We start from the raw sequence: 16,070 nt of genomic DNA, 5'->3' as shown, positions 1-16,070 counted from the left end.
AAGCCGGGCTGAAGACGGCTGAAATGCCAGAACCCGGCCCTCGGTAGCTTGTTTTCCGGTCCAGGGAAGGCGTGGCTTGGCAGTTCGGGCTGGACTGTTCCCATGAGGCACAGGCTCAGACTGATTTGCATATGGCCATGTCTGAACTGGGGTGGCAGAGTGGGTAAAGAACGGTGATGGATTAAACCCAGATCAGTTGACTGGGGGTGAGTGCTTGTATTGTCAACGCTCCGTCCATCATTTCCTTTGGTTTTTCTTTGTTCGCCTTAAGTTGGCAGGGTTTGCTCAGACGTGAGTCCCTTGCTCACTTTGCCACTGGATTCAAGCAAGCTGGGCTGAAGACGGCTGAAATGCCAGAAACCGGTCCTCGGTAGCTTGTTTTCCGGTCCAGGGAAGGCATGGCTTGGCAGTTCGGGCTGGACTGTTCCCATGAGGCACAGGGTCAGACTGATTTGCTTATGGCCATGTCTGAACACGGGGTTGGCAGAGTGGGCTAAAGACCGGTGATGGATTAAAGCCAGATCAGTTGACTGGGCGTGAGTGCTTGTATTGTCAACGCTCCGTCCATCATTTCCTTTGGTTTTTCTTTGTTCGCCATAAGTTGGCAGGGTATGCTCAGACGTGAGTCCCTTGCTCACTTTGCCACTGGATTCAAGCAAGCCGGGCTGAAGACGGCTGAAATGCCTGAAACCGGTCCTCGGTAGCTTGTTTCCGGTCCAGGGAAGGCATGGCTTGGCAGTTCGGGCTGGACTGTTCCCATGAGGCACAGGGTCAGACTGATTTGCATATGGCCATGTCTGAACTGGGGTGGCAGAGTGGGCTAAAGAACGGTGATGGATTAAACCCAGATCAGTTGACTGGGGGTGAGTGCTTGTATTGTCAACGCTCCGTCCATCAAATCCTTTGGGTTTTTTTTGTTCGCCATAAGTTGGCAGGGTATGCTCAGACGTGAGTCCCTTGCTCACTTTGCCACTGGATTCAAGCAAGTCGGGCTGAAGACGGCTGAAATGCCAGAAACCAGTCCTCGGTAGCTTGTTTCCGGTCCAGGGAAGGCATGGCTTGGCAGTTCGGGCTGGACTGTTCCCATGAGGCACAGGGTCAGACTGATTTGCATATGGCCATGTCTGAACTGGGGTGGCAGAGTGGGCTAAAGAACGGTGATGGATTAAACCCAGATCAGTTGACTGGGGGTGAGTGCTTGTATTGTCAACGCTCCGTCCATCATTTCCTTTGGTTTTTCTTTGTTCGCCATAAGTTGGCAGGGTATGCTCAGACGTGAGTCCCTTGCTCACTTTGCCACTGGATTCAAGCAAGCCGGGCTGAAGACTGCTGAAATGCCAGAAACCGGTTCTCGGTAGCTTGTTTCCAGTCTAGGGAAGGCATGGCTTGGCAGTTCGGGCTGGACTGTTCCCTTGAGGCACAGGGTCAGACTGATTTGCATATGGCCATGTCTGAACTGGGGTGGCAGAGTGGGCTAAAGAACGGTGATGGATTAAACCCAGATCAGTTGACTGGGGGTGAGTGCTTGTATTGTCAACGCTCCGTCCATCAAATCCTTTGTTTTTTTTTGTTCGCCATAAGTTGGCAGGGTATGCTCAGACGTGAGTCCCTTTCTCACTTTGCCACTGGATTCAAGCAAGCCGGGCTGAAGACGGCTGAAATGCCAGAAACCGGTCCTCGGTAGCTTGTTTCCGGTCCAGGGAAGGCATGGCTTGGCAGTTCGGGCTGGACTGTTCCCATGAGGCACAGGGTCAGACTGATTTGCATATGGCCATGTCTGAACTGGGGCGGCAGAGTGGGCTAAAGATTGGTGATGTGTGGTAAATAAATAATTAATTACCGGTACTATTTTTCTATACAGTAACTAAAACAGATAGCTCAATAAATAAGAGGCAGGATCCGGGGTATCTGAGTTGAACAGGCTTTAATCAGGCACAAGGGAAGGGACAGGATCGGAACAGCCCGTAATGGAATGGAATGGCAGCTGCAACGTCTCATTAACAGTACATGATATATATAGTAAGACAGTACAATTACACTGCATACAGTAGGCGTAACAAGTGACAAACGTAAGATAAGAACACATGGGCGTTAAAAGAAGGCGTGCACAGGGCGTGCACGAAGACATGTGATGTAGACGTCACAGAAGTGTCACAAATGGGTGGATACATGGAGGGGCTACCTGGGCAGCTGGAACCTTTAACCTAGTGGTGCGCGCAAACGGACCATGACGTGTAACTGGGGAGAGCTGGGGGCTCTGACTTCTAGCACTAGAAGAGGAGACTAAAGTCTGGGATGTCAGGACGACATGTACCTATAGCATATCTGGTATCTTGTGTTTGGAGTACATGTTGATAGAATCTAAAAGTCATCAGAGCAAAGGCTACTTGACACTAAGGCTGGTGCATGCATATATTCTACATGTATTGCGTGTGCTATGAATCTTCTATGGATATTAATACAGTAATTCTCTTGCATGGAGACAGAAAGACTAGACTATAGCTGAAGATGTTTATGCGGTTCGTTAGCTTAGGAATGTGAAGACGGAGAGCTGAACTGATAACTAGAGGCATAACATATTCTTGGCAGACAGGCAGGCAGGCCGGGCCAGGCCGGGCACCGCGTTGCTTGGCAGAAAGTAAGCGAAGGGTCAGGGATGCGGGAGGGGCTGCATCGCTCCTCGGAGTGGTTTCAGGAGACTGGAGCTTGAATCTGGTGTTCAGGCCCTTTGAGGCCTAGAAACGGGGACAATTCGATGAATTAACGTGCATAATGTAAAACGTTGGCAACATAGGCCTAGAAGCCTAATTCACGTTGCTTTCACGGGGACTGGATAACTGACATACTAACGTTGGACACAACTATAATGGCGTCTTTAATCGATCATAGGGGGATATATGCATATTAATCATGCACATATTACATATTATGGGGAACACGTAGGGACACATGACAAGGCAAAATTCAATTTTCCTCATTCCCTCCTTGTGCCCTACGTTTCCATCAGGAAACATCAATATTCATGATACCATCTATCATTTCATATAGCATCATTTGCTTGTCTCGAATCTTCTTGGAATGGGACTTAGGACTGGGAATACAAGATGTAGCGCACAAGCCGCAAATCGCAGGGCCACATTGTAAACAGAGACAGCAACTGAATATGATCATTACTGCTATACCCAGGAATGACAATACTTTCCATCCCCAGGCAGATATTATACTCCAGAGCCAACCGGACCATGTCCAGGTGCCTGGATTCTGGTGTAACTGATGGGCTATTTTATGAAGTCTGGTTATAGCTGAATAAACAGACGGTGCGTTATTAGGAATGAAAATGCAGCAACTAGATCCGATGACTCTACAAGCTCCGCCCCTATCGGCCAGTATGACGTCAAGAACAAGGCGGTTTTGAAGGACAACAAATCTCATAGCAGATTGTTCCTCAGTTAAGTTACCTAGAGCGGAAGTAGTCTCATTCACTACTGCTTCAAGGGTTCTAGTTAGTCTACGTATTAGCTTACTATTCTGGACAGGACCTATAAAGAAAAAGAAACCTTTATTGAAGTCTGTATACTGTTCTAATGCAGTTTCAGTTTGATCGACAATTGGGGACTCGATCTCCCTTCTATGTCTAACGTGTACTAGATGTGTGTTTCTGTGATAATCGGATGGGGCTAGGAAAACTGGTGGCAGTAGGAAGGCAATGTAACATGTTCCATCCCAATCTTGGGGCAGACGTACATATGCGGTCTGACCACATACAAAATAAGAATGACGTGAGGCTTTGAAAGTAGATTTCCCACTGTCACTATACTCGACCACAGTAGTACAATCACTGTGTCCTAGATGTACTGAACCATTCTTTCGGACACATAATTCGCCTTTCACTGGTAGAACTGTAATAGCAGGCAAATCTGGAGTAGTCTCGGACTGAACATTCAAAACCATAAAATTCGAGGAATAATTACCTAGATCATATACTTCATTTTCTAGATCTAACACTGTTCTATGGGAAAGACCTTCCTTGTCTGGGAAACATGTTCTATTCAGAAGGGACATATCGTTTGAGGATGACGTTAACGTGGACCATGCTCCACACGAACCATTGTGTGAAAACGGATAGGGAAAGAGTGGCAGAACTCCCTTCGGTGTCTGGAAAGGGGGGAGTCGACCACTCACCCAACAATTAGTGGCATTGCTGGTCTGGTGTGAATAGTGTAACATTCGGATAAAAGTATTATTGCGCATGGCAAGACGATAGGATAACTCGTGAGGAGGCAGTTCACTAAATGTGTGCTCTACTGTAACATTAGAGGAAAAATGTACATGTGAAACGATAGGAGGAAAATATATATGTAAAACATAACTTATGCCTGTAATCGTAAGACTCAGAAATAACATAATTAATAGAGTAACAATGCATCGACTTCGAAGATTTTTCCGATAACGTATTCTCTTAGAGTTTCGACTAACTCTCTCACTATGAGGGTCTATCTCATACATGTCAGGAACCTGTCTAACCGTTTCACCCGAGAGGGACTTAGACAATTAAACTGGCTGACTTACTAGACCTTAGTTTTTCTCTATACTCCTGCTGCGGAGTTTTCTCTAACAGGGGAAGTTTAGAGTCAGTATCTGGGCAGTCCTTGAGAACGGGGCAGTCCTTGAGAACGGGGCAGTCCTTGAAAAAAGTCTTTGGACGGAGTCCATGGAATCGTTTAACGTGGCTGGAGTGCAACCACCCCTTGCGGCCCTCCACTTTAATAGCAGTCCTTGTTGTCATCAGAACGAGCTTTGGTTCTTTCCAGCGGGGCTCCAGCGGACTTGAACGATCAAAATTTCTAATCAAAACGAGGTCGCCTGGTATGACCTCGTGCGGTTTCACTTGAGTGTTGTCTGGAAAGGCAGCGGCGACCTGTGAACGACAAGAGAGTAGTGCAGACATCAAGGAAGCCAGGTAATCTGTCAGCATATTACTGTCAACATCGGTAATTGTACGTGGCCTAGGTGTACCCCACATGTTTGGGGGACGACCGAAAACTACCTCGTAAGGGGACAGACCTGAACGGGAGTGAGTGACCATTCTCATCTACAAAAGGGCGACTGGCAGTGCTACCATCCAATCTACGCCTTTCTCTGCGCATACCTTTGCAATGCGGATTTTCAGGGTCTGATTATGTCTCTCGACGAGACCAGCTGCTTCGGGATGTCGTACACAGTGGAACTTCCACTGGTACCCTAACAGAAGGGATACTTGTTTCATGAGTTCGGAGGAGAATGGCTGGCCGTTGTCTGAATACACGACCCTCGGTAATCCACAGCGGGGAAAAAAATCACGAACCAACTGCCTGCCAGTGGTCGCGGCAGTGTAATCTGGGACTGGATACGCTTCTGTCCATCTGGACAAAGCGCATACAACTACGAGGACATACTTGAAACCTCGACATCGATCCATCTGAATATAATCCACCTGGAGGACTTCAAAAGGGTGGTCAGGAGGATGGAATCCACCTTGTTCCACCGGAACACCTTTACCTGGATTGAACTGACAACATATCATGCAGGTACGTACTTTCTGTTTGGCTGCTGCTCGTAAATGTTTGTTAAACCAGAGGTTCTGAATACTGTCTAACATGGCTTTTTCTCCTAAGTGTGCTGGACTATGTGCGGTGTTAATAATGACTTGAACCATAGAGTCGGGGAGAAACCATGTGGCTTTTCCCTTCGTCAACCATCCCTGATCTCTCTGGACCCCTCCTTGTTCAGACCATTTCTTGATTTCATCGGGAGTAGCATGTGACTGTATATCTAGTACGTCTTGTGTAGGGTCCTTAACTGTCATACAAGTCGTCTGAACTGGGACGTCTGTCTGTGTCGTGTTAACTGGAATGTCTGGAGTCTGAGCTGTAAGCTTGGCTGTTCGATCTGCCAGGTCGTTACCCTGGGAAATGATGTCAGTGACTTTCGTATGTGCTTGCACTTCATGATAGCGATAGCTGTCGGTAAATGTATTGCATCTAACAGAGCTTGAATGAGGGGGCCATGCTGGATCTTGGTTCCAAGAGAAGTCATGAAACCTCTCTCTTGCCAGAGCACTCCAAAGTCGTGTACGACTCCGAATGCATAACGTGAATCTGTGTATATGTTTACTTTCAGGTTCTTGGCTCGTATGCAGGCTTGGGTCAGAGCGACGAGCTCTGCTGCTTGAGCAGACAGGGTGTCAATACGATGTGTTTCTATAACTTCAGTTTCAGTAGTCACTGTATACGCGGCTACTAACTCTCCTGTACTTGTCCTCATACATGAACCATCCACATAAAGCGTCAGGTCGGGATCAGGCAATGCAATGTCTGTCAAGTCTTGTCTTGGCTTTGTCATGGTGTTAACAACTTCCACACAGTCATGTGTGGCAGGATTTGAAGTAACTGAGGGTAACAGTGTAGCGGGATTTAAAATGTTGCAGCATCTGATTTCTATGTGTGGCTGAAACAATGTCAGTTCATATCCTGTTAAACGTGCAATTGTCAAGTGCTGAGTCTGTGTTCGGTTTAAGAGAACTTCCACGGAGTGTGGAACTTGTACTGTCAGGGAGTGTCCCAACACTATGGAATCACTCTGTCTGATAGCTAGTGCTGTGGCTGCAACTGATTTGAGGCACGCAGGCAGAGCCTGGGCCACCGGATCTAATGTGCTATAGAAATAAGCACAGGGCTTATATTGTCCTGCTTGATCTTGTGTGAGAACAGATAATGCAGTACCATCACATTCAGTGACAAAAAGTGTAAAAGGCTTACTGTAGTTTGGTGTTGCTAGAACAGGTGCTTGGCATAAAGCTTTCTTTAACTCATTGAAAACAAGTGTATGTTCCTGAGTCCAAGGGAGGACAGTCAATGTGGCTGCCTCCTGTGTCGTTAACTGTATCAGTGGCTTGGCTAGATATGCGTACTGAGGGATCCATTGTCTGCAGCAAGAAGTGAGGCCGATAAAAGCTCGTACCTCCTTCTGAGTCTTGGGCTGTGGAAGATGTGCTATTAACTGGATACGGTCTGGTGTCAACTGCCTACCCCTCTTGGACAGTAAGTGTCCAAGGTACACCACTTGCTGGACACAAAATTGCAGTTTCGAAGGGGACACCTTGTGCCCCATCTCGGCCAGGAAATACAAGACTGTAAGTGACGCACGTTCGCAGTCACGTTCAGAACGGGCTGTGATCAATAGATCATCGACATACTGGAGCAGGGCAGTGTCAGTTGGCATATGAATATTGTCTAGTTGTCTTTTAAGTGCTTGACTGTATATGCTAGGACTTTCTGTGAAGCCTTGAGGAGCTCGTGTGAATTTATAGCTTCTTCCATTTAAACAGAATCCGAAAAGAAACTGGCTGTCTGGATGAATGGGGACACTAAAGAATGCGTTCTTGAGATCAATAACAGTAAAGAACTCTGCTTCAGAATCAATGGCAGTCAATAGGGAAGAGATATCTGGAACCACTGGGTACTGGGGTATGATACATTTATTAAGTTCTCGAAGGTCAATCACTAATCGATAAACTGGAGGGGCATTTGGATCAGTACGTTTAAGAATCGGAATGATAGGAGAATTACATACATTGGAGTCAGTTTCTACAACTACTCCTTGAGCAATGAGCTCGTCAATAATTTTCGATAAGGCTGCTACAGCCTCAGGTGGCAATTTGTACTGTCGGATTCGTGGTAATACAACACCTTGTTTCAGAGTGACACGATAGGGTGTAATGTGCATACAACCTACATCAGTTGGACCTTGCGCCCATAAATGCTGTGGTACATTCAATAATCTTGGATCAAAATCACGTAATACATAATGACCTTTAAAATCACGTAAAAACAATCTCACTCCTTCTGGGGAGCAACATATGACTGCTCCTAATTCTTTCAGTGTTTTGATACCTAGTAAGTTTTCTGGACATGATTTTGTAAGTAACAAGTCAGTAGTGCGGGACAATGGACCAACTTCTAGGGAAACTGGTTTCGATATTTCATTAACAATGGGCTTTCCTGAAAATCCAAGGGAAACATTTCTAGAGCCTGAGAGCGGAGCCCCTGGAACCTCGTCATGACTGATGGTAGTCCTACTTGCCCCTGTATCAATCAGAAACTTTCTGTCTTTCCCTAATACTTGACTGTGTACATAGGGACCCTCTGGATCTACAGGAATCTCGATGAGAGGCAAGCCAACCTCCCTCTCTAGGCTGTTTCATGAATACTGCTGATATTCTGGATAATCTGACTGTGCATACTGGTACATCTGTTGTGTAACGTGTTGTGTGGCAGCTATAGGCTGCGGTACTGTAACTGTCTGTTGTGCGTTCTGCGGTGGCTGGGAATTCTGCGGAACATGTTCTTGTCTAGGAGGACGTGGTCTCTCTTTCGTCTTACCTGTAGCTATGTTGTGTTTCAGAACTGCACATTCGTTTATATAATGACCTGGCTGTTTACAATAATTGCATGTCCCTTTAACGGGAGCTGTAGAATGACTAGTCTGATTCGGACCCCTCTTCTGACTGTCTTGTGGAACAGACTGTGCAACCAGTACTTTCATTTTCGTGTCTTTCATACGTCTCCTTTCATGTTCCTGCTCCTCCCTGATTCTGTTCTGGTGATACTGTAGCATCTGGAGCATTTGTGACGGAGTATTAGCTTGCCAGGTACTTTCGACTTTCAGTACTCGATTTTTAACTTGTGGTAAAGAATTCTCAACTAGTTTGGTAACAAAAAGATGTGGATACGATTCACTACTTGTTTTCAGGCCGCTATTAATAATGAAACATTTCTCAAATCTAGAATAAAAATCACTAGTGTCTTCGTCTTGTTTCTGTTTACAGGCTGAGATGGCATCCCAGTCTTCCTTTTTCGTGGCTAGTAATCTTGGCAAGACTTGTATTAACAACTCGGGCAATGCTTTAGCTTTTTCCCCAAGACCGGTACCTGGAACTCGTGTGTTATCTTCAGTCTCTAATGCGGTCCAATCTATCTTTTTCTCTCCCACCTCCCATTCTTTTTCTTTGAGTTTTTCATATATGCCCGCAGGCAACAGGACCTTTAACATTTTAATGATATCGGGATACGTGTATTCTCCCATACGGAGCATGTCTTTTAATTCACGGTGGAACCCTGCTGGATCTTTATCGTGACAGGGTATTAACTTTTTTTATTTCTAGTAGTTCTATTTTTGTGATAGGGGTGTAAACAAATACTCGTTCGAGCTCACCCCCCTCTCCCTTAACTGGATGTACTTCTCGCAACGGATTCTGTCTGTCTATGTAGAATGATTTTCTTACTGGGGGTGGAACAGGAACAAAATGTGGATTCAGGAACGTTCTGTATTTGTGGCGCTGTTCTAAAATGACACTAATTAAATCGGTACCTAGACCTTTCCATCTGTTTAGGAGTAACTCGTTCAGTACACCATACAAAGGACCTGGATCAGACTGCTGATCCTCATACAGTGTAATGAGGTGCTGGATCATATACATACCCACCAGACGCTGCTCGGCTGGGGGCAGCTTCAGAAACGTTTGGGCCACTATTTCATCTGAAAACGTGGTAGAATCACTAGTCCATCGGACTGCTGATCGGGCTAGTTCTTGTTCATGCATGGTACTAAGCTCACTATAACCTATTCGTAGTTTCAGAATTTTATCAGTAGCCTGGAATACATGTTCAAGAGAACACTGTTCTGGTACGGGAGGAGGAAAAACTTTCTTGTAATCTAGGCGTGAATGTCGGTCGGAAAATCTAGTTCTACCTACATACGCTATTCTGGCAGGATTCTCGCTGTCTACCTCTTCACTTGAAGAGTCATTCTCTTTCTCGGTTGTTCTTATTGCTTTCTCCTTCTCGTGTATACTTAGAATTTCTTTACGAATTTTCCTGTACATACTTTCTATACTGTTTTGTGTCTTATGTTTTCCCTCGGCTATATTGTCACTCCACCTTGTCAGGGCTTTCATCTCGTCTTTGTCTTTATCAGGATAATCCTGCTCTCTTATTAAACAGTTAATCAAGAACTGTAAAATCATACTTTGAATCTCGACCTTTCTGTGTGTCATAGCTTCGTGAATACTCTCTGGATTCTCCCCTGTTCGGATAAAATGATATATTCTGTCTAGATGTTCCTTCATCTCGGGCAGGGTGGCCAAAAAGTTGGCAACTCGTCTTAAACGTACGGAATTTAATATCATGTGATCTTCCCCTGGCACTGAATCATATATGCAGTCTGTAAGGTATTGCTTGAGGGCTGCGTGTGTAGACACCTTTGGCGTGCGCTGTAACGCTGCGTCTCTCAGCGTCAGTCGTTTTACTTGAGGCGGGGTGGTAGGAGCACCTCCCCCCGCTCCTCCTGAACTAGAATCGTCAGTTAATACTGAACGTGCTGGTAAAGTGACTGGCAAAACGGGCACACGTAATGTGGGCTGGTCCGGGGGTACTGGCACATTAACGGGGTTCCCGGGACCAGTGGCTGGAGGAACAGGAATTACATTATTAACAGGGTGCTGAGGTTGAGCAGGCGGAATAGGATTTGCATATTCTGGGACTGTATCGTCCAAATAGGACGAAAGGAAAATTTCAGCTGCAGTCGGCTTATGACGTAGCTTAGTCGGGACCAATGGTGGCGGTAAATTACAGGGTACTTCCGGGGTTGCCTTCGGCAAGCCCTCGGCAAGAAGAGGATACATATCTTTAATAAGGGCATTTCTCTGTCTGTCTGACTGTTCTGCTCTAACTCGTTCACCTTCTTCTAGAAGTTCCCTTTCTTGGGCTTTTTCTGAGGATTCCCTACTTAATTCTGCTTTTCTGAAATCTTTTTCGGATCTTTTATGGGATTCTTTACGCCATAATTCTATGGCATCTTTCTGGGATTGTCTGGCTTTCTTTTTCCATAATGCTTCTTCTACTCGCATGATGCACTCGGCATCCCATGTACCTGATACAGGCCATCTATATTTCTCTTCAAGATTCTTTGTATAATCCACCCATAAGTCTAGATATAATATGGCATCTAAGCCATGCTTGTGATACATAAAGTGTCCAGGACTGTCCCTAGGAGGGACAGGAACTGCTTCTTCGAGTAACCCTTTTCTGGTTTTTATCTGACGTAACTTTGAAAACAGAGGCATATTTGAGTCGTACTTGAACTTAAACAAAATACACAATAATCACAGTAATTAAATGGCAAACGAATCACTCATACCACGACATAGAAATACAGCCACACATAGAAATACATTAATAACAGTTCGAACAGAATACTACCTGATACACTGAAAACATAACGCTTGAATTTCTCGAGAACGGACTTACTAGAATTACTGGATGCACTGCTAAAACAGTACAGAACATACCGGTCTCATAAAGAGACACGTCATACCGTATCCACCTAGATGAACACGTCGGACTGGATCTGCGTACCCAAACCCATCGGACCGGAGACAAACTAATGACCCCGTCTAGATACTCCCCCAGCAACGGTACTCACCGGGAAGCAGAACTGAAGGCCTCGGACTGGACTGGACTGCTACGACGTCTGGTTACTACGCATGCGCTTCGAACTTCGGGCTTCGGAATCAGGTGGGCCTCCGGATACCTCGGACCTTGCTCTCTCGGCTTGGGCTCTGGTCGGGACGAACCGCATTCCTCACCGCCTCGTCTGGATGCCGGACCGCAGTCTCCGTCTCCTCCGTGGGCCTGAGGGAGACTTGATGAAGCAGAAATATCTGCACGTGCACGGTAGAGTTCCGTCACGGCTGTAGAAGGGTCAGGGGGCCTGCGTTACATCTCCGGCGCGTGGGGAAGGGGCTCGTCCCTATTCGGGCGCCATTATGTGGTAAATAAATAATTAATTACCGGTACTATTTTTCTATACAGTAACTAAAACAGATAGCTCAATAAATAAGAGGCAGGATCCGGGGTATCTGAGTTGAACAGGCTTTAATCAGGCACAAGGGAAGGGACAGGATCGGAACAGCCCGTAATGGAATGGAATGGCAGCTGCAACGTCTCATTAACAGTACATGATATATATAGTAAGACAGTACAATTACACTGCATACAGTAGGCGTAACAAGTGACAAACGTAAGATAAGAACACATGGGCGTTAAAAGAAGGCGTGCACAGGGCGTGCACGAAGACATGTGATGTAGACGTCACAGAAGTGTCACAAATGGATACATGGAGGGGCTACCTGGGCAGCTGGAACCTTTAACCTAGTGGTGCGCGCAAACGGAACATGACGTGTAACTGGGGAGAGCTGGGGGCTCTGACTTCTAGCACTAGAAGAGGAGACTAAAGTCTGGGATGTCAGGACGACATGTACCTATAGCATATCTGGTATCTTGTGTTTGGAGTACATGTTGATAGAATCTAAAAGTCATCAGAGCAAAGGCTACTTGACACTAAGGCTGGTGCATGCATATATTCTACATGTATTGCGTGTGCTATGAATCTTCTATGGATATTAATACAGTAATTCTCTTGCATGGAGACAGAAAGACTAGACTATAGCTGAAGATGTTTATGCGGTTCGTTAGCTTAGGAATGTGAAGCCGGAGAGCTGAACTGATAACTAGAGGCATAACATATTCTTGGCAGACAGGCAGGCAGGCCGGGCCAGGCCGGGCACCGCGTTGCTTGGCAGAAAGTAAGCGAAGGGTCAGGGATGCGGGAGGGGCTGCATCGCTCCTCGGAGTGGTTTCAGGAGACTGGAGCTTGAATCTGGTGTTCAGGCCCTTTGAGGCCTAGAAACGGGGACAATTCGATGAATTAACGTGCATAATGTAAAACGTTGGCAACATAGGCCTAGAAGCCTAATTCACGTTGCTTTCACGGGGACTGGATAACTGACATACTAACGTTGGACACAACTATAATGGCGTCTTTAATCGATCATAGGGGGATATATGCATATTAATCATGCACATATTACATATTATGGGGAACACGTAGGGACACATGACAAGGCAAAATTCAATTTTCCTCAGAGGGATTAAACCCAGATCAGTTGACTGGGGGTGAGTGCTTGTATTGTCAACGCTCCGTCCATCATTTCCTTTGGTTTTTCTTTGTTCGCCATAAGTTGGCAGGGTATGCTCAGACGTGAGTCCCTGGCTCAATTTGCCACTGGATTCAAGCAAGCCGGGCTGAAGATGGCTGAAATGCCAGAAAACGGTCCTCGGTATCTTGTTTCCGGTCCAGGGAAGGCATGGCTTGGCAGTTCGGGCTGGACTGTTCCCATGAGGCACAGGGTCAGACTGATTTGCATATGGCCATGTCTGAACTGGGGTGGCAGAGTGGGCTAAAGAACGGTGATGGATTAAACCCAGATCAGTTGACTGGGGGTGAGTGCTTGTATTGTCAACGCTCCGTCCATCATTTCCTTTGGTTTTTCTTTGTTCGCCATAAGTTGGCAGGGTATGCTCAGAGGTGAGTCCCTTGCTCACTTTGCCACTGGATTCAAGCAAGCCGGGCTGAAGACGGCTGAAATGCCAGAAACCGGTCCTCGGTAGCTTGTTTTCCGGTCCAGGGAGGGCATGGCTTGGCAGTTCGGGCTGGAATGTTCCCATGAGGCACAGGGTCAGACTGATTTGCATATGGCCATGTCTGAACTGGGGTGGCAGAGTGGGCTAAAGAACGGTGATGGATTAAACCCAGATCAGTTGACTCGGGGTGAGTGCTTGTATTGTCAACGCTCCGTCCATCATTTCCTTTGGTTTTTCTTTGTTCGCCATAAGTTGGCAGGGTATGCTCAGATGTGAGTCCCTTGCTCACTTTGCCACTGGATTCAAGCAAGCCGGGCTGAAGATGGCTGAAATGCCAGAAACCGGTCCTCGGTAGCTTGTTTCCGGTCCAGGGAAGGCATGGCTTGGCAGTACGGCTGGACTGTTCCCATGAGGCACAGGGTCAGACTGATTTGCATATGGCCATGTCTGAACTGGGGTCGCAGAGTGGGCTAAAGAACGGTGATGGATTAAACCCAGATCAGTTGACTGGGGGTGAGTGCTTGTATTGTCAACACTCCGTCCATCATTTCCTTTGGTTTTTCTTTGTTCGCCATAAGTTGGAAGGGTATGCTCAGACATGAGTCCCTTGCTCACTTTGCCACTGGATTCAAGCAAGCCGGGCTGAAGACGGCTGAAATGCCAGAAACCGGTCCTCGGTAGCTTGTTTTCCGGTCCAGGGAAGGCATGGCTTGGCAGTTCGGGCTGGAATGTTCCCATGAGGCACAGGGTCAGACTGATTTGCATATGGCCATGTCTGAACTGGGGTGGCAGAGTGGGCTAAAGAACGGTGATGGATTAAACCCAGATCAGTTGACTCGGGGTGAGTGCTTGTATTGTCAACGCTCCGTCCATCAAATCCTTTGTTTTTTTTTTGTTCGCCATAAGTTGGCAGGGTATGCTCAGACGTGAGTCCCTTGCTCACTTTGCCACTGGATTCAAGCAAGCCGGGCTGAAGACGGCTGAAATGCCAGAAACCGGTCCTCGGTAGCTTGTTTCCGGTCCAGGGAAGGCATGGCTTGGCAGTTCGGGCTGGACTGTTCCCATGAGGCACAGGGTCAGACTGATTTGCATATGGCCATGTCTGAACTGGGGCGGCAGAGTGGGCTAAAGATTGGTGATGGATTAAACCCAGATCAGTTGACTGGGGGTGAGTGCTTGTATTGTCAACGCTCCGTCTATCATTTCCTTTGGTTTTTCTTTGTTCGCCATAAGTTGGCAGGGTATGCTCAGACGTGAGTCCCTGGCTCAATTTGCCACTGGATTCAAGCAAGCCGGGCTGAAGATGGCTGAAATGCCAGAAACCGGTCCTCGGTAGCTTGTTTTCCGGTCCAGGGAAAGCATGGCTTGGCAGTTCGGGCTGGAATGTTCCCATGAGGCACAGGGTCAGACTGATTTGCATATGGCCATGTCTGAACTGGGGTGGCAGAGTGGGCTAAAGAACGGTGATGGATTAAACCCAGATCAGTTGACTCGGGGTGAGTGCTTGTATTGTCAACGCTCCGTCCATCATTTCCTTTGGTTTTTCTTTGTTCGCCATAAGTTGGCAGGGTATGCTCAGATGTGAGTCCCTTGCTCACTTTGCCACTGGATTCAAGCAAGCCGGGCTGAAGATGGCTGAAATGCCAGAAACCGGTCCTCGGTAGCTTGTTTCCGGTCCAGGGAAGGCATGGCTTGGCAGTACGGCTGGACTGTTCCCATGAGGCACAGGGTCCGACTGATTTGCATATGGCCATGTCTGAACTGGGGTCGCAGAGTGGGCTAAAGAACGGTGATGGATTAAACCCAGATCAGTTGACTGGGGGTGAGTGCTTGTATTGTCAACGCTCCGTCCATCATTTCCTTTGGTTTTTCTTTGTTCGCCATAAGTTGGCAGGGTATGCTCAGACGTGAGTCCCTTGCTCACTTTGCCACTGGATTCAAGCAAGCCGGGCTGAAGACGGCTGAAATGCCAGAAACCGGTCCTCGGTAGCTTGTTTCCGGTCCAGGGAAGGCATGGCTTGGCAGTTTGGGCTGGACTGTTCCCATGAGGCACAGGGTCAGACTGATTTGCATATGGCCATGTCTGAACTGGGGTGGCAGAGTGGGCTAAAGAGCGGTGATGGATTAAACCCAGATCAGTTGACTGGGGGTGAGTGCTTGTATTGTCAACGCTCCGTCCATAATTTCCTTTGGTTTTTCTTTGTTCGCCATAAGTTGGCAGGGTATGCTCAGACGTGAGTCCCTGGCTCAATTTGCCACTGGATTCAAGCAAGCCAGGCAGAAGACGCCTGAAATGCCAGAAACCGGTCCTCGGTAGCTTGTTTCCGGTCCATTGAAGGCATGGCTTGGCAGTTCGGGCTGGACTGTTCCCATGAGGCACAGGGTCAGACTGATTTGCATATGGCTATGTCTGAACTGGGGTGGCAGAGAGGGCTAAAGAACGGTGATGGATTAAACCCAGATCAGTTGACTGGGGGTGAGTGCTTGTATTGTCAACGCTCCGTCTATCATTTCCTTTGTTTTTTCTTTGTTCACCATAAGTTGGCAGGG

This window comes from Lissotriton helveticus, chromosome 8 (genome assembly GCF_964261635.1).
Source record: "Lissotriton helveticus chromosome 8, aLisHel1.1, whole genome shotgun sequence".
NCBI lineage: Eukaryota > Metazoa > Chordata > Amphibia > Caudata > Salamandridae > Lissotriton > Lissotriton helveticus.
The sequence above is the reverse complement of the archived record's forward strand: the minus strand, read 5'-3'. Positions refer to the sequence as shown.